Consider the following 20,425-nt stretch of genomic DNA (forward strand, 5'->3'; position numbering starts at 1 on the left):
AAAACAAATTTGTTAATTAATAGGAATCACTTCATCCATTGTTCAAAGTATAATGACAGTAATAAGAGTTGTGTGCAGTTAAATACGTAGAAGTAAACATTTTTCTCAGTCCAAGTTCTTAACAACGAATCGTTGAACTATATTTTTCGTCTTTGGCACTACTAAACTGTAGTAGTATCTTTAAGAATATCAAAACAATTAATACTTAAAACAATTTAAACACTATATATTTGTTGAATATCATTTTTATTATTATTATTATTATTATTATTACAAATATTATCTAGAGGGTCTCATTGGGGTCTAAGCGTGACGCGGGATTGCCGATTTTTTGTAAGCGTGACACGTGAAAGTCAAATTGTTGTGCCGTGAAAACGGGAAATGAAGTCTTGTGGGATACGGGAAATTACAAAAAAAATGAGAATTGCTTACGTACATAGTGTAAGCGGGATACGGGAATCTGACAAAACAGTAAGCGGGATCCGGGATCAGAACCCCCAATGAGACCCCCTATCTAGTACATATCGAAGAATTAAGCAACAAAACTATAGAAGGTTTAAGTTTACTAAAATCTAGCGTACATTGCAGTCTTTATTTAATGTAACAATAACGCAATGTAACTGTAGACACAAATATTATTGTTACATTCGTAATTAATCGGTTCCTAGACCAACCCTGTATTCCGGCAATTAGTCTCCAATGTAACAATATTTTTTATATTATTGTTACATTTCCATGTAACCGTAGCCAGTGCCTATTTTATTAGTGAGGCTAGAGACATATTATACAATCATGTGTCTCTGGTGGGCCGAGTTGATTAATGTATGTACTGGTAAATTCCTCCGTTATCCGAAGAACCCCTCGAGAGCTGCGAGGGTAATATTATATAAAGTGAGACGAGTAGATCTAGGGCGAGTTGGTCAAGATTCGTACGGTAATAAATTTTACCCACAGTTCCCATTTCAATAATAAATGTGAAACGTGGTTTCCGGTTAACACCGAAAGCTCGAATACAGGTCTACCGGCTAACATATTTTAGCGAAATTTGACCAGATTATTGCAAGAATGGTTGACTACGGGTCAGGTCCTATTAAAGAAAGTATAGACAATAGTGTATTTATAGTTCCTGGCATTATCATTGGCGCTTTATTTGGTAAGTTACGACAGGTGCTCGTTGTTTACCTTTCTGATTTTGACACCTGTCAAATTTCTCTACAAATGTGTACACGTGGACTTAACTCTTCACGGTTAGAATTGATATTTAATAACAAATACAACAATGTACATTCAAACGCATTTACTGGATATTTCTTAACAACAAAACAGCAGGCATGCATACATAAGCACACAATATTTGCTGGCTAAAAAGAAACACGTTGGGACCACCACTTGACTTCATGAACTTGAAAAATAGGGATATAAATATTTGCACTCATAAAATTTTCCCTCAAATCAAATATAATTTCTAACATGTCTAAATGTACAGTAAATTTACCCCCATTTTAATCCAAAACTGATTTTTACATGTATTTATTATATCCCATATGTGTGCTAGTGATGAATTCTAGTCACTTCGGCACCTGGTTAAATCGGCATCTGGTCAAATCGGCACCCGGTATAGTCAATTCTGCATATAGTCAAATCGGGACATGGTTAATTCGGCACCCAAGGTAGTTATTTTGGCACTAATGGTTTATATTACATGTATGGTTTGCAAGTATACTATCATGACTATTGAAGACTCCTTTTTTCATGTTTTTTAAGATATTTTCGCTCGAGGTGTCACATATATTTGTCATGCATAACAGAAGTTCCAATGAAAACTTTTTTATAAACAATGCCATAATATCTGTTAATATTGAGAAAACTTCAAACAGCAAATAACTGATTATTTTTCATTGTGTATTGTAACTGCTTAATTACATGCACTGATTCTTAACAATGTAGGAGATGTATCTTTTTAATTAACCTCTGCAATTGTACGCTTTGCAAAAAAATTATATAAAAAAGAACAAAACTATTCTCCCCATACCTCATACCTCAAACATTGTCAAATAAATGTAAAAAGAAAAGAAAAAGGTAAAAAAAAACATTTGGTGCCAACTTGACTAACCAAATGAGGAAATGACTTTAAATAGGTGCTGATTTGACTTTTTCTATGGGTGCCTAATTGACAAGGTGCTGATTTGACTTGTACCCCTAGTGATCCCAACCTGATGAAAACCACTAATTGAGGGTCTGGAATGGGGCATCATTTATTTCTTTATTCTTCAATTTTTTTCTCAATTTTAAAATTTATTTTGACTATTACTCATACATGTACATTTGTACCTGCCAACTTTTGAAAATACCCATAAAAGGGTTTTAGTGCGTAACAACAATTTCGAATTCTTTGCAGCGTTTTTTTGTGCATGCTGTTTTGTGCTCTAGAAAAAGTGTCACATCTTTTTTTATACGGCCGCAAAAAATTTTTGCGGTCGTATATTGGTATGACGTTAGCGTCGTCGTCATCCAGCGTCATTGTCCGAAGACACATTGGTTTTCGCACTCTAACTTTAGTTTAAGTGAATGGATCTCTATGAAATTTTACCATAAGGTTCAATACCACAAAAGGAAGGTTGGGATTGATTTTGAGGGTTATGGTACCAACAGTTAAGGAAAAAGGGGCCAAAAATAAGCATTTTTGTAACTTCCAGACATAACTTGTGTGTTAGTGTATGGATCTCTCTGACATTGTACCACAAGGTTCCATATCACACAGGGAATGCTGGGATTGATTTTGGGGGTAATTGCCTCAAATTATTAGGAATTAGCGGCCAAAAAAGGGGCAAAAAACAAGCATTTTTCTAGTTTCATGACAATAACTTGTGTGTAAGTGTATGGATCTTTATGAAATTGTACTACGAGGTTCCATATCACAAAGGGAAAGCTGGGTTTGAGTTTGGGGGTAAGGGAGCTACCATTTGATTTTTATGGGGGGGCTAGGATGAAAAATTTTGTCCTGCTTTTATTTTAGTTGTAATCTCTGTCCTGCTTTTATTTTAGTTGTAATCTCTGTCCTGCCTTTTTATTTTTTACTCTATTCGGTCCTGCCTTTTTTTTAACTAGTTTATCCTGAATTTTTTTACACAAATTGTCATCCTGCCTTTATTTTTTCACCAAGTTGCTCATCCTGCCTATTTTTTTACTCAAAACTCCTGTCCTGCCTATTTTTTTCAAATTTCATCCTAGCCCCCACATATATAAAAATCAAATGGTAGCTCCCTAATTGCCCTAAACGTTTATTATATTAGGAATTTGGGGCCAAAAAGGGGTCAAATAACAAACATTTTTCTAGTTTCCAGACAATTACTTGTGTTCAAGTGTATGGATCTCTCTGAAATTGTACTGCAGGTACCATACCGCAAAGGGAAGGCTGGGATTGAGTTTGGGGGTGATGAGTCATAAGGGGGTTCAAAATTAAATATTGAGGGGGGGGGGATTTTTTTTTCTTTTAAATTTTCCATTTTAAATTGGTGTTTTCTGATTTATATATAAAAGCAAATAATAATGATATGGTTTGAATAGGTAAATTAAACATTTTTAAGTTCTTAGACCACATTCATTCTGTGTCAGAAACCTGTGCTGTGTCAAATATTTAATCACAATCCAAATTCAGTGCTGTATCAAGCTTGAATGTTGTGTCCATACTTGCCCCAACTGTTCAGGGTTCGACCTCTGCGGTCGTATCAAGCTGCGCCCAGCAGAGCATTTTATTTTATATGGTATACTGATGATGAGCTTATAAGCCTTTTTCTTCTGTTTATTTGTATGATTCTAGTAGAAAAAATGAACATGTAGCTAGAATACCAGGATATTTATTTTCTTGTGTAAGAATATTAAATGATTGTTGACTTTTCCAATTTGAAATTATGCACAAAGAAGGACATTTATCTGATCCTTGTGAAAAATAAAACAAAGAACATTGTACTTTAAATGATTTGGTAATTTAATTCCAAAAATGACAACACTGTATGATCTGTTACAGTAAGTGTAATGTTCATAAGCTTCTATTTATTATGTGTATGGTAGTACTGTATGATTGAATTTTGTCAATCAGCCCTGCTTTTCTTCTTAAGCTGTGTAAGAACCTTCTTGCAGATGAAAATTCACCTGCCATGTTCACGATTTTTACAATTCTGACATACAGACAGAGGGATACAACTCAAATGTTCCAAACAAGTTCAAAATTTAGCATGTCTGCAATGCCCAATATTAATCACAAGAAACAAAGATTTTGATTGGATCATAAACATGATAAATGTGATCATGAGAAACACAAGACTTTGATAATGGTTTTTCACTATTCCTTATTTTTTTTGGTCCTTTATTCTGCATTTTTTGTAACAGTAAATATCGGCCCAATAGTATATAAAATTTGTCCCCCAGACTTTGTTTCCTAGGTAATCAAGTATTTTTTGTAATTTGTTTATTTTTGACATAAAGACAGAATACATCAAGCTTGATTACACATGTACATGTACAGTTTTAAGTATGGTCTCAAAGATATTATTATATTACTTCAACACTAAATAGCAAACATAAAAAAAGATATAACTATAATTTTTGTACCAGTTATGCAATATTTAAATCACCTAAGACAGATTGTAATGGCAACCATTTTTTATATATATTCGTTTTGTGCAGACGATAAATGATAAATAATTAACCGTATGTTGTTCTATTCTTATACAATATTTTAAATATGCAGTACTACCTTTCACAGAAGCCAAGGTTTTTTCTCCTGAATTTTTACAGCTATAAATATAATATTTTAAAATCAACATTATATGTTGAACTGCATTATATGGGTAAAAAATTTCTTCAATACCAAAAATAACATCCCTTGCATCTATATGTTTCAGGCTAAATCCACATTTTAATAATAAATTTTGAAGTGCAATACAAATATTTTTACTGTTACCTGTATACACATTCTTAAAAGATATTCAATAAGCTTTCTTTGGTTTCAGTGCAAAAAGTGCACATTTCTGTTTCTGTTAAACCACATTTATAAAGAAAAATAGTTTGTGCATATAATTCTATGTAATAACTTGAACTGAAAATTTTGAAGTTTAGTGTTCTTTGTTGCTATATATATGTAATCAAGTTCATAACTATCATTTTCCTAGGAAAATAAGTTCATAGCTAGCTATATATAAACATGGTAAAGTATGTCTGGAAATTATTTTCTAGTAAAAAATTTCCAGGGACTTACTTTTCTAGCAATTATGGCCATGGAGAACTTTTCATGCATATTAGGGTCAATTTTCAAATTTGTACCGAACTGTTCTGCAAATGACTAAATCATAAAAACATAAAATATTTGAATATATTAAAAATCTAATTTCCTTTTTATGAAAGTCCTTGCTATCAATTTTTTCCCTGGGAAAAAAAATCCCTTTAAAATTTCAATTTTAAGACATTCCTTGATATTAATTAATTCAAATTTGCTTTAATCATTACTTCAATAGTAAAATAGACAAACATTTTTAAGTAATAAAAATCATAAAAGTCTGTGATATCAATTTTCCTAGGAAAAAAGTCCAGTGTAATTATTATGAAAAGCACCCACATTGTAATAAAATGATGAAAGATTGAAGTACAATTGTCATGACTGTTAAATAAATATTGAAACTTAACAATTAAACATTCCATTGTTTTATACATGGAATGGTTTACTTTTATAAATTGTTACTTGGATGGAGAGTTGTCTCATTGGCACTCATACCACATCTTCCTATATCTAAATGTTTTCTTTCGGTTTAAGGATTTTTCATAGTAAAATAAAGGGCATCAACATTTTTACTTAGGATTATTATGGACACGGACATAAATACATGTACCTAGGAAAATTTATCTGTGGACATTATTTAGTGGCATTGGACTAAATATACTAGAAAAATCTGTAACCATGGATTTTTTATACTAGCAATTTTTACCAGGACTGATTTATGTCTTACATTTTTGCCCATTATTCTCTATTCTGAAAACCCCAACAAGACTCTCCTCCATTCATAGCCTCCTTCTTTTCTATGTTAAATTCTGCAATTTCAAGCATTCATAGCTACATGTATTTTGTCTTAATTGCAAATAAAGTGACAGTCATTTCATGTCAAAGCTATACCTTATCCTGACGTGCTGAAAAATTCAACATACTTTTAATTGCATATTAGACCGCACTGATCCTGGGCCTTTGGTACATGTACAATGTAGTACAAAAACCAGTACTTCTGATCTGAAGGGCAAATGTGTGTTATTTTAATTACAACTTTTTTTTTATTCATACATGTAACAAACTTTCAACAATCAAATGGTTCTACAGTGATCACAAGACCTTAAGGTTTCATCTCATACCAAAATTACTTCTATTATATTTACATGTAGGTCCTTTTTTATGCCCCATTATTGGCATTATGTTTTTCGGTCTGTGCGTTTGTTCATCCGTCCATCCGTCCATCTGTCCCGTTTCAGGTTCAAGTTTTTGGTCAAGGTAGTTTTTAATGAAGTTGAAGTCCAATCAACTTGAAACTTAGTACACATATTCCCTATGATATGATCTTTTTAATTTTAATGCCAAATTAGAGATTTGACCCCCAATTTCATGGTCCCCTGAACATAGAAAATGATAGTGCGAGTGGGGCATCCGTGTGCTATGGACACATTCTTGTTATCATATACATTTGTACAATGTAGCTCTTCAACTGTTTCAGTTCTTATACATTCTTTGCTTTCAAATAATCGGCTTTGAGCGTTCCTGATCATGAAGTAAAATCCTGAAAAGCCCTGCTGAAGCATGAAATTTATAAAGTTTGTTTTCATTTTTTACCCTAATATTTGACTTAATATTCATGATATTCATTGACAAAGTAAATATTTTGTTTAAAAGTGTTGAAAGAAGCATACTGTAATTGCCAGAAGTATATTTGTTTATTTTGTCACAAATTTTTCATGAGTTGTTTTTGGTTTCTGCTGACATGGCTGATGTGAATTTGAACATGTATAACATTTTTTACAATTTAATTTGTTGCAAATTTATAGAAGAAAAATAAAACTTGTATATCATCAGAAAATGAAAACACTTCACAACAAAAATATAACCAAATAGACAAATAAACCTACCAGTGCATGTATGACAACTGCTTCTTTTGGTACCAATTTAATTAAAATCCAACCAGAAATGCAAACCACAATATGTTTTTGAATGTAGTTGTGATATAAAGCATAAAACTGTAGGTGACTTAAGCTTATGGACATGCACTGTATCATCATGAACATCTGTATGTACCCCAATTGAACATTTCATTTTTTCATGTTTTTCATTTTTTTAAAATACAATAAATAATCCCTATATGGATAATGGATCCCCTTTTCTGCAATCAGGGTTACGACACCAACACAATTTTTAATTAATAATTGTTTATTGAATTCTGATGTACGAAATATTTAACACAACCAGATTTAAATCATCAAATTTATAAGTGTAAGTCTAGAGTATTCATTGCTAAAGTTTAAAATGTAATTTTTCAGAAATCCATTTGTTATTTCTCCATCTTGATCAGCAGGTTTATGTTCTGTTATAACATTTATTTCTTATGATAAGTATGACCTGAAGTGTTCAATGTTTTATCTCAAAATTAAATTTCAGGAAAATTCAATTTTAAGACACATTTCAGTACTTTACCATGTTTACATGTACTATTGAGTCAACTATGTGTATAGTATATCTTTTCTGAATTTGCCCTCTACATCACTGTACTTTACATGTACTATTGAGTCAACTATGTGTATAGTATATCTTTTCTGAATTTACCCTCTACATCACTGTACTTTACATGTACTATTGAGTCAACTATGTGTATAGTATATCTTTTCTGAATTTACCCTCTACATCACTGTACTTTACATGTACTATTGAGTCAACTATGTGTATAGTATATCTTTTCTGAATTTACCCTCTACATCACTGTACTTTACATGTACTATTGAGTCAACTATGTGTATAGTATATCTTTTCTGAATTTACCCTCTACACCACTGTACTTTACATGTACTATTGAGTCAACTATGTGTATAGTATATCTTTTATGAATTTACCCTCTACATCACTGTACTTTACATGTACTATTGAGTCAACCATGTGTACAGTATATCTTTTCTGAATTTGCCCTCTACATCACTGTACTTTACATGTACTATTGAGTCAACTATGTGTATAGTATATCTTTTCTGAATTTACCCTCTACACCACTGTACTTTACATGTACTATTGAGTCAACTATGTGTATAGTATATCTTTTCTGAATTTACCCTCTACATCACTGTACTTTACATGTACTATTGAGTCAACTATGTGTATAGTATATCTTTTCTGAATTTACCCTCTACATCACTGTACTTTACATGTACTATTGAGTCAACCATGTGTACAGTATATCTTTTCTGAATTTGCCCTCTACATCACAATGCATAAGCACCTTGCAATTAATTTAAGGTTTCCTGTTTCAAGATTGTTTGGAATATCCAAGTAGATGTCATTATTTATCTTTTAGAAACAAAGCACAAATCTGGTGCAGATCCAGGATTTTGAAAAAGAGGGGGGCCTTGGCAAGCCAACATTTACAGTAATACTTTGTAAAAAGTCTATGCATTTGTCATAATGCTCCATAAGGGCAGGCCTGGGTCCTACTCCCTTTAATCTGATTCTGCAAATGATTTGGACCATTCTCAATTCAAATACTTAAAACTATAAATGATTAGCAAATCATGGGAAATTCCCTATGCCCGAATGTCTGTGGTTTGTCAGATCTTATTAGAGTCTCCAAAATTTAAGTCTGTGAAGAGGATTTTACAAATCCTTAGTGAGAACCCTGTATAAAGTAAAAGAACAACACACAGATACTATTACTTTTAAAGTGAGGCATTTGTCTCAATCGCATAATAGCCATTTATTTACTAAATTTAACTGGTAGTAATAAATTGTTAATACCATATATGTGAGAATCAATATGATAATATCAGAACTGCATAAGCAGTGGAGCAGGTGGCATTTACTCTGTTTTCTGTCCTTGGAACATGTGGCAATTACTCTGTTTTCTGTCCTTGGAACAGGTGGCAATTACTCTGTTTTCTGTACTTGGAACAGGTGGCAATTACTCTGTTTTCTGCACTTGGAACAGGTGGCAATTACTCTGTTTTCTGTCCTTGGAACAGGTGGCAATTACTCTGTTTTCTGTCCTTGGAACAGGTGGCAATTACTCTGTTTTCTGTACATGGAACAGGTGGCAATTACTCTGTTTTCTGCACTTGGAACAGGTGGCAATTACTCTGTTTTCTGTCCTTGGAACAGGTGGCAATTACTCTGTTTTCTGTCCTTGGAACAGGTGGCAATTACTCAGTTTTCTGTCCTTGGAACAGGTGGCAATTACTCTGTTTTCTGCACTTGGAACAGGTGGCAATTACTCTGTTTTCTGTCCTTGGAACAGGTGGCAATTACCATGATTACTCTGTTTTCTGTACTTGAAACAGGTGGCAATTACTCTGTTTTCTGCACTGTCAAGTGTCATTGCAGAGGAAGTTTTTACATGTAAATCTTTTGATAACAAAAAAAATTTCTTTCATTAATCTTTTGTTTTCTTTTTCAGCATTTTTTGCCTATAAGTTGATAAAAAGTCTCAGAGACAAAGAAAGAATGAAACAAGAAAAAAAGGAATTAAAGGAAAAACGGAAAGAGAAAGATCAAGCCAAAAGAACAAAAAAGAAATGAGTTGCCTCCCCTTTTAGGATATTTAAATTAATTTCATTGGATGGAAATATCATATATGATTAAATGGATGGACAAATGTGAAAAAAAGCAACTAAGTGCAATTTGACTGTGAAGAATTTTATAATTGAAGTCAGAAAAATGATTGAATTTTGTAGAAATTTAAATTTTTATTGATTTTTATGACAGATGTAAAGATGGTTAAAGAAATTGACATTATTAAGATAATTTTGTGTATAAATGATAGTATATAGAATTAGTACATTTGTTAGTATGTATGATGTAACTTAACTATTCTGGTTTATAAAGATAAAACTAAAAAAGAATTAGCATAACATTATTCTGGTCTTTGGTCAGTTATAAGTCAGAATTATTCCAACTGCTTAGTCAGGTTATACATGTATATAAAAGGAAAGAAACAATTTATTTTGATAAAGCATTGTAATAGTAAAATTAAAATGATTTAAGCCAGAAATAATAAATATATTGATGTCAAAATTGTTGCAGTCAAATAAAAATAATTTTATTTGGAATTGTTATGGAAAATTAAAAGGAGCAGAATTAATTAACACCTGATTTAAAGCTAGATATAAACTTTGCTTATGAAAAAGCTATCACTGTCAGATTAATGACCAGTGTTAGTTTATAGTAATGACAAAGTTGTTATGGTCAGAGTAAAGTCCAGAATAAATACAGTATTGTTGATAATTAGTTTATTATAATGTTTCTGCTGGTGAATAGGTAACGCCAAAAGATGCTTGTAAACTTTGTTTTAAGATGACATGGAGTCACTTTTTGTCTTTTTACAACAATAAATGTTTCTGAAATTTAATTTTACTGTCAGTCATTTAATTTATTTTTTATCATGTGTTGATTTAACCATAAACATGATAAAGTTGCTAAACATAAATTTCAAAGTATTATATATGGATACAAGAGTAGGTGCAGTGTTTTTCATTTTCAACATTATTTTCAAAGTATTATAAATGGATACAAGAGTAATAACAGTGTTTTTCATTTTAAACATTATTTTCGAAGTTATTATAAACATGATAAATGGATACAAGAGTAGGTGCAGTGTTTTTCATTTTAATCATTTGAATGGAATGAGAATAATATTTTGAAGTATTTACCAAAAGTTTGATGATCATAGCTTAAATTAAGAAAGCCTACTGATCTAATTGTGATTGAAGTATTTACCAAAAGTTTGATGATCATAGCTTAAGAAAGCATACTGATCTAATTGTGATTGAAGTATTTACCAAAAGTTTGATGATCATAGCTTAAGAAAACATACTGATCTAATTGTGATTGAAGTATTTCATGTTCATTATTTGTTGTATTACAAACTGAAATACTCAGCAAAGAATGGTCTATTCCAGCATTGACTTTTATTTTATATTGACATTGATCAATAGATAGTTGTCATTTGACATAATTTGAGTTAGAGTTATCTCCCTTTGTCACCATGGTGTAGGGCAAGGTACAGTTCCTTCACGAGTCAGCACAATTTAGATTATAATACTGACGAGTAGGCTTTAGAAAAAGTTATTTTCATTTGTTTTATTTGTGTTCAATTCATCACTAAGGAATTTTTATCAGTCTTGCTTGAATCACATGTTCAAATTTGGTTGGTAAAAGAAAAAAAATAATCAGTTGTCCTACAACATGGTCGCCAAAGTGAAATAACACCAAGTTAAATTATGTCAATGGAAATACATCTATATCAACCTTTAATTTTGATTGGTCTGTATGTAATTATAAAAATAAGATGTAGTTCATTTATCATTTTATTAAATAGCGAAACCATAGCAACTAAGTTATCTCCTTTTTATTCATTAATTTATTGAAAGAAAATTTTGAAATGATCAGTTCCTGAATTATTATGTAGTTTTATTTGACCATTGTATTTTTAAATGATCAGTTTCCATGGTTACTGAATTATTATATACAGTTTTATATGACCAATGTTTTTTAAAGATATTACTGCCATAGGTATTTGCCATATATATTTGCCATTGAATTTAATGTAAAGAATTATCATTTGTGAGTTGTCTCCAAAATAATCACCAGCTGAAAAGAGAAATTGATATTTAACAGAGTTGTCTCCCATTTTTAAGACAACATTGAATTGCCTCCCTTACATCTACTTAATTATATTTCCCACCATTTGGTTATTGGAGGATAGTAATGGAAATTGTTTTTCAATTCAACTCTTCAGAATTTTTACAAACTAGCACATCAAAACAGAAAAATATCATAATCAAGGGAAATTAGACCAATGAGTGATATAATTTCATTTTTAGTACTACCTTGAAATTACCCATGGTCCTTTAAGATTCTGTAATGGATAGTCCAAGTACTAGATCAAATTCTTTAAATTTTATAGTGGTTCTGGCGCAGTAAAAATGGTGCTGTTAATGTTACTCTAGGTTAAAAAAGTGGTTATGACAAACCATGATTAAAACTTGCAGCCTATTTTTATGGTTCAGTTGTAAAATAGTGTATAATGCCAACTATAGTATTAGTAATGATCTCACAGGAAAATGTTTTTTGACTAATTAATTTTACATTCCAATTCAAACCACCGTAGAAATTTACTTGCATAAACTATTATTTAAGAATAAAGACACAACGGCTGACAGAATTCTAAAGCTAGGGTGTTACATCACAAACCTAAATGATCATATGATTAAATGATCACATGACCAAATGATCACATGATTAAATGATCACATGACCAAATGATCACATGATTAAATGATCACATGACCAAATGATCACATGAGAATCTCATAAATAAAAACAGCACTGCTGAAAGAATACTTAAGATTGCATGAAAATCTCTGTTCCGGTTTCAGTCTAAATTAACACTTTAAAAGCAAGAAATAGTTCCAGTTGAAATTTGTATTTTCATATTTTTTTGCAATCGGAAACCTGCTGGCAATATTTTAGTATATATATAGTAAAGCTAAATGAAAATGAATAACAGTTTGTTTCAAAAAAAGAATAAAATGAGGGAAAAAATGTAGATTCAAACTTTTTTCTCAGAAAAATGGCCAGCTGGTCAACCCTGCATATAACTTTTAATTCTCAAGCCTCAATAAATGAGTCCTAAGTAACATGCTAAGTGGATTTTAATCCACTTTTTTATGTGCCACATATTTACTTTGGCCATTATAAGACACACAGGAATTTAATTACTTTTGCCACTATGTATACCACACAGGAAATTAATTAGTTTGGTCGCTATGTATGCCAGACAGGAATTAAATTATTTCGGCCTCTGTATATCTCACACAGGAATTCAATTACTTTAGCCCCTGCATGCCACTTAAGAATTCAATTACTTTGGCCATTGTATGCCACACAGGAATTCAGTTGCTTTGGCCCCCTGTAGGCCACACAGAAATTCAATAACTCTGGCCATTGTATGCCACACAGAAATTCAATTGCTTTGGCCGCTATGTATGCCACACAGGAATTCAATTACTTTGGTCCCTTCATGCCCCACAGGAATTTGATTATTTGGCCCCGGTATGCTGCACATCAATTCAATTACTTTGGCAGCAGTAAGCCCCATAGAAATTTGATTATTTTTGCCATCTGTATGCCACACAGGAAATCAATTAAGCTGCGGTAAGCCACCCAGGAATTCAATTACTTAAGCTGCAGTAAACCACACAAGAATTCAATTAATTTTGTGGCTGTATGCCACACAGGAACTCATTTGCTTCATGTACAATACCAGTAATGTTTTAGTGAAGGTGAATAATCGTGTATTGTTTAAGTCAGATCAGTTATATTTTAGTCAGATGGTATACAGATTCAGAATGTTTTAATAATTGTATGTTGCATATTTATAAATGTATCACAATGATCACCATTTATTACAATAAAACTGTTCAGTTTGGTGAAGTTTGTTTTTGCTTGTACAGATCACCACTTATTACAATAAAACTGTTCAGTCTGGTGAAGGTTGGTTGTCCTGGTACAGATCACCACTTATTACAATAAAACTGTTCAGTCTGGTGAAGGTTGGTTGTCCTTGTACAGATCATCACTTATTACAATAAAACTGTTCTGTCTGGTGTAGTTTGGTTGTCCCTGTACAGATCACCACTAATTTTTTTTTGTACTATTCCCAATTTGTTTACTGAATGTGGATTCACTTAGCAGGTGATGCATGCATAGCAGGAGACGCTTACTCTGGTGATGCATGTATAGCAGGAGACGCTTACTCTGGTGATGCATGTATAGCAGGAGACGCTTACTCTGGTGATGCATGTATAACAGGAGACGCTTACTCTGTGATGCATGTAGCAGGAGACGCTTACTCTGATGATGCATGTATAGCAGGAGACACTTACTCTGTGATGCATGTAGCAGGAGACGCTTACTCTGGTGATGCATGTATAGCAGGAGACGCTTACTTTGGTGATGCATGTATAGCAGGAGACGCTTACTCTGGTGATGCATGTATAGCAGGAGACGCTTACTCTGGTGATGCATGTATAGCAGGAGACGCTTACTCTGGTGATGCATGTATAGCAGGAGACGCTTACTCTGTGATGCATGTAGCAGGAGACGCTTACTCTGGTGATGCATGTATAACAGGAGACGCTTACTCTGTGATGCATGTAGCAGGAGACGCTTACTCTGGTGATGCATGTATAGCAGGAGAGGCTTACTCTGGTGATGCATGTATAGCAGGAGACGCTTACTCTGTGATGCATGTAGCAGGAGACGCTTACTCTGGTGATGCATGTATAGCAGGAGACGCTTACTCTGTGATGCATGTAGCAGGAGACGCTTACTCTGGTGATGCATGTATAGCAGGAGACGCTTACTCTGGTGATGCATGTATAGCAGGGGATGCCTACTCTGTGATGCATGTAGCAGGAGAAGCTTACTCTGGTGACGCATGTATAACAGGAGACGCTTACTCTGGTGATGCATGTATAGCAGGAGACGCTTACCCTTGTGATGCATGTATAGCAGGAGACGCTTACCCTGGTGATGCATGTAGCAGGAGACGCTTACCCTTGTGATGCATGTATATCAGGAGACGCTTACCCTTGTGATGCATGAAGCAGGAGATGCTTACTCTGGTGATGCATGTAGCAGGAGACGCTTACTCTGGTGATGCATGTAGCAGGAGACGCTTACTCTGGTGATGCAATTAGCAGGAGACGCTTACTCTGGTGATGCATGTAGCAGGAGACGCTTACCCTGGTGACGCATGTATAGCAGGAGACACTTACCCTGGTGACTCATTTATAGCAGGAGGCACATACCCTTGTGATGCATGTATAGCAGGAGACGCTTACCCTGGTGATGGATGTAGCAGGAGACACTTACCCTGGTGATGCATGTATAGCAGATGTTTCCCTGGTGACGCATGTATAGCAGGAAACGCTCACCCTGGTGACGCATGTATAGCTTGAGACACTTACCTTGGTGACACATGTATATCTGGAGACGCTTACCCTGGTGACGCATGTACAGCTGGATTCGCTTAGTAGGTGACGCATGTATAGCAGGAAACACTTACCCTGGTGACACATGTATAGCAGGAGACGCTTACCCTGGTGACTCATGTATAGCTGGAGACGCTTACCCTGGAGACGCATGCATAGCTTGAGACGCTTACCCTGGTGACGCATGTATAGCAGGAGGCGCCTACCCTGGTGACTCATGTATAGCTTGAGATGCTTACCCAGGTGACGCATGTACAGCAGGAGGCGCCTACCCTGGTGACTTATGTATAGCTGGAGACGCTTACCCTGGTGACGCATGCACAACTAGAGACGCTTACCCTGGTAACGCATTAAAGCAGGAGATCTTGTTCTTTTAGGAGTTCATGAATTTCCCTCAGTTTTTGTTTGTTACTTTGATTTGTTTTATTAAAAGATATATGAGATAAAAACATCGGTAAACTACTGCTGCCTAAGAATATATCATGTATGTTTAAAAAGAATGTATAAGTAGACTGGTTGTTGTTTGCTTAACGTCCAGTGGCAAAATATATCATTCATATTCAGGTAGTGTATAAGTAGACTGGTTGTTGTTTGCTTAACGTCCAGTGGCAAATATTTCATTCATATTCAGGAAGTGTATAAGTAGACTGGTTGTTGTTTGCTTAACGTCCAGTGGCAAATATATCATTCATATTCAGGTAGTGTATAAGTAGACTGGTTGTTGTTTGCTTAACGTCCTGTGGCAAATATATCATTCATATTCAGGTAGTGTATAGGTAGACTGGTTGTTGTTTGCTTAACGTCCAGTGGCAAATATATCATTCATATTCAGGTAGTGTATAAGTAGACTGGTTGTTGTTTGCTTAACGTCCAGTGGCAAATATATCATTCATATTCAGGTAGTGTATAAGTAGACTGGTTGTTGTTTGCTTAACATACAGTGGCAAATATATCATTCATATTCAGGTAGTGTATAAGTAGACTGGTTGTTGTTTGCTTAACGTCCAGTGGCAAATATATCATTCATATTCAGGTAGTGTATTAGTAGACTGATTGTTCTTTGGTTAATATCCAGTAGCAAATATATCATTCGCTTTCAGGTAATGTATTAGTAGAGTGATTGTTCTTTGTTTTACGTCCAGTGGCAAATATATCATTCATATTCAGGTAGTGTATTAGTCGAATGATTGTTCTATTGGTTAACGTCCAGCGGCAAATATATCATTCATATTCAGGTAGTGTATTAGTCGAGTATCCATAGAATGATTCCTTGTTGCTTACTTAACATCTAGTGGTTAATATAACATGAATATTCAGGGAGAGTATTCATAGAATGATTGTTTGTTGCTTACTTAACATCTATTGGTTAATATATCATGAATATTCAGGAAGAGTATCCATAGAATGATTGTGTGTTTCTTACTTAACATCTATTGGTTAATATATCATGAATATTCAGGGAGAGTATCCATAGAATGATTGTTTGTTGCTTACTTAACATCTAGTGGTTAATATATCATGAATATTCAGGGAGAGTATCCATAGAATGATTGTTTGTTGCTTACTTAACATCTATTGGTTAATATATCATGAATATTCAGGGAGAGTATCCATAGAATGATTGTTTGTTGCTTACTTAACATCTATTGGTTAATATATCATGAATATTCAGGGAGAGTATCCATAGAATGATTGTTTGTTGCTTACTTAACATCTATTGGTTAATATATCTTGAATATTCAGGGAGAGTATCCATAAAATGATTGTGTGTTGCTTACTTAACATCTAGTGGTTAATATATCATGCACAGATTGACGACTTCCAAAACTATAATATATGACAAACTTTATGATTACAATTTTGCAGAGGCTTCGGTGGCCGAATGGTCTAAGTAGGTCATATACTGCATCACTAGCCTGTAAACACCGAGGTTGTGAGTTAGAACCCCACACATGTAGATGCGTTCGACTCCCAATCTCAGTTTAATATCCCAATTGATACGTTACGCCTATGCATGTTCACACTGTGTAGACTTTATAAGCAGAACCACTGAAATCTACACGAAACAAGTTTTGCGGGGCCAATCACAATTTGGTTGTCCAATACGATACGTTTATGTATCAACACATTAGGGACGTGTTTTCGCAGTCTTATAGATCTTCAGATACTCTAGATGTTTGTTATTGAAGACTGTATGTTGCCCTCTAGATGTCCGTTGTTGAAGACTGTATGTTGCCCTCTAGATGTCTGTTGTTGAAGACTGTATGTTGCCCTCTAGATGTCCGTTGTTGTTGAAGACTGTATGTTGCCCTCTAGATGTCTGTTGTTGTTGAAGACTGTATGTTGCCCTCTAGATGTCTGTTGTTGTTGAAGACTATATGTTGCCCTCTAGATGTCTGTTGTTGTTGAAGACTGTATGTTGCCCTCTAGATGTCCGTTGTTGTTGAAGACTATATGTTGTCCTTTAGATGTCCGTTGTTGTTGAAGACTATATGTTGCCCTCTAGATGTCTGTTATTGAAGACTGTATGTTGTCCACTAGATGTTTGTTGTTGTTGAAGACTATATGTTGCCCTCTAGATGTCCGTTGTTGTTGAAGACTATATGTTGCCCTCTAGATGTCCGTTGTTGTTGAAGACTATATGTTGCCCTCTAGATGTCCGTTGTTGTTGAAGACTATATGTTGCCCTCTAGATGTCCGTTGTTGTTGAAGACTGTATGCTGTCCTCTAGATGTCTGTTATTGAAGACTGTATGTTGTCCTCTAGATGTCTGTTGTTGTTGAAGACTGTATGTTGTCCTCTAGATGTCCGTTGTTGTTGAAGGCTATATGTTGCCCTCTAGATGTCCGTTGTTGTTGAAGACTGTATGTTGCCCTCTAGATGTCTGTTGTTGTTGAAGACTATATGTTGCCCTCTAGATGTCCGTTGTTGTTGAAGACTATATGTTGCCCTCTAGATTTCCGTTGTTGTTGAAGACTATATGTTGCCCTCTAGATGTCCGTTGTTGTTGAAGACTATATGTTGCCCTCTAGATGTCCGTTGTTGTTGAAGACTATATGTTGCCCTCTAGATGTCCGTTGTTGTTGAAGACTGTATGTTGTCCTCTTGATGTCCGTTGTTGTTGAAGACTGTATGTTGCCCTCTAGATGTCTGTTGTTGAAGACTATATGTTGCTCTCTAGATGTCCGTTGTTGTTGAAGACTATATGTTGCCCTCTAGATGTCCGTTGTTGTTGAAGACTGTATGTTGCCCTCTAGATGTCTGTTGTTGTTGAAGACTATATGTTGCCCTCTAGATGTCCGTTGTTGTTGAAGACTGTATGCTGTCCTCTAGATGTCCGTTGTTGTTGAAGACTGTATGTTGCCCTCTAGATGTCTGTTGTTGAAGACTATATGTTGCCCTCTAGATGTCTGTTGTTGAAGACTGTATGTTGCCCTCTAGATGTTTGTTATTGAAGACTATATGTTGCCCTCTAGATGTCTGTTGTTGAAGACTGTATGTTGTCCTCTAGATGTCTGTTGTTGTTGAAGACTGTATGCTGTCCTCTAGATGTCCATTGTTGAAGACTGTATGTTGTCCTCTAGATGTCCGTTGTTGAAGACTATATGTTGCCCTCTAGATGTCCGTTGTTGTTGAAGACTGTATCCTGTCCTCTAGATGTCCATTGTTGTTGAAGACTGTATGTTGCCCTCTAGATGTCTGTTGTTGAAGACTATATGTTGCTCTCTAGATGTCCGTTGTTGTTGAAGACTATATGTTGCCCTCTAGATGTCCGTTGTTGTTGAAGACTGTATGTTGCCCTCTAGATGTCTGTTGTTGTTGAAGACTATATGTTGCCCTCTAGATGTCCGTTGTTGTTGAAGACTGTATGCTGTCCTCTAGATGTCCGTTGTTGTTGAAGACTGTATGTTGCCCTCTAGATGTCTGTTGTTGAAGACTATATGTTGCCCTCTAGATGTCTGTTGTTGAAGACTGTATGTTGCCCTCTAGATGTTTGTCATTGAAGACTATATGTTGCTCTCTAGATGTCTGTTGTTGAAGACTGTATGTTGTCCTCTAGATGTCTGTTGTTGTTGAAGACTGTATGCTGTCCTCTAGATGTCCATTGTTGAAGACTGTATGTTGTCCTCTAGATGTCCGTTGTTGAAGACTATATGTTGCCCTCTAGATGTCCGTTGTTGTTGAAGACTGTATCCTGTCCTCTAGATGTCCATTGTTGAAGACTGTATGTTGTCCTCTAGATGTCTGTTGTTGAAGACTATATGTTGTCCTCTAGATGTCCATTGTTGAAGACTATATGTTGCCCTCTAGATGTCCGTTGTTGTTGAAGACTATATGTTGCCCTCTAGATGTCTGTTGTTGAAGACTGTATGTTGCCCTCTAGATGTCTGTTGTTGAAGACTGTATGTTGCCCTCTAGGTGTCCGTTGTTGAAGACTGTATGTTGCCCTCTAGGTGTCCGTTGTTGAAGACTATATGTTGCCCTCTAGATGTCTGTTGTTGAAGACTATATGTTGCCCTCTAGATGTCTGTTGTTGAAGACTGTATGTTGCCCTCTAGGTGTCCGTTGTTGAAGACTATATGTTGCCCTCTAGATGTCCGTTGTTGAAGACTGTATGTTGCCCTCTAGATGTCTGTTGTTGAAGACTGTATGTTGCCCTCTAGATGTCTGTTGTTGAAGACTGTATGTTGCCCTCTAGGTGTCCGTTGTTGAAGACTGTATGTTGCCCTCTAGGTGTCCGTTGTTGAAGACTGTATGTTGCCCTCTATATGTCCGTTGTTGAAGACTGTATGTTGCCCTCTAGATGTCCGTTGTTGAAGACTGTATGTTGCCCCCTATATGTCTGTTGTTGAAGACTATATATGTTGCCCTCTACATACCTTTTGATATCCAACTGTATGTAGCCATCTAGATGTCTATTGTTGACATAGAGCTTACAGTATTGGTTCTTGTGTCCTATCTGTTAACAGTGTGATGAAGAGCTTTCAGCATGGGTTCTTGTATCAAATCGACTAACAGTGTGATGTAGAGCCTACACTACGGGTTCTTGTGTCAAATGTATAACCAGTGTGATGTAGAGCTTTCAGCATGGGTTCTTGTGTCAAATCTGTTAACAGTGTGATGTAGAGCTTTCAGTATGGGT

The 20,425-nt window shown here is 34.8% G+C and overlaps 1 long non-coding RNA gene across 1 annotated transcript; it reads left to right on the top strand.

Annotated features, from left to right (window-relative positions):
* The first annotated feature begins 979 nt into the window (after window positions 1–979).
* LOC127731790 (uncharacterized) lies at window positions 980–13,720 on the top strand. The gene is made up of 2 exons (XR_007995786.1): window positions 980–1,153; window positions 9,684–13,720. It is a non-coding gene; the product is annotated as an uncharacterized LOC127731790 (long non-coding RNA).
* The last annotated feature ends 6,705 nt before the right edge of the window (window positions 13,721–20,425 follow it).

Source organism: Mytilus californianus, unplaced genomic scaffold (assembly GCF_021869535.1).
Source record: "Mytilus californianus isolate M0D057914Y unplaced genomic scaffold, xbMytCali1.0.p SCAF_20, whole genome shotgun sequence".
Taxonomy (NCBI): domain Eukaryota; kingdom Metazoa; phylum Mollusca; class Bivalvia; order Mytilida; family Mytilidae; genus Mytilus; species Mytilus californianus.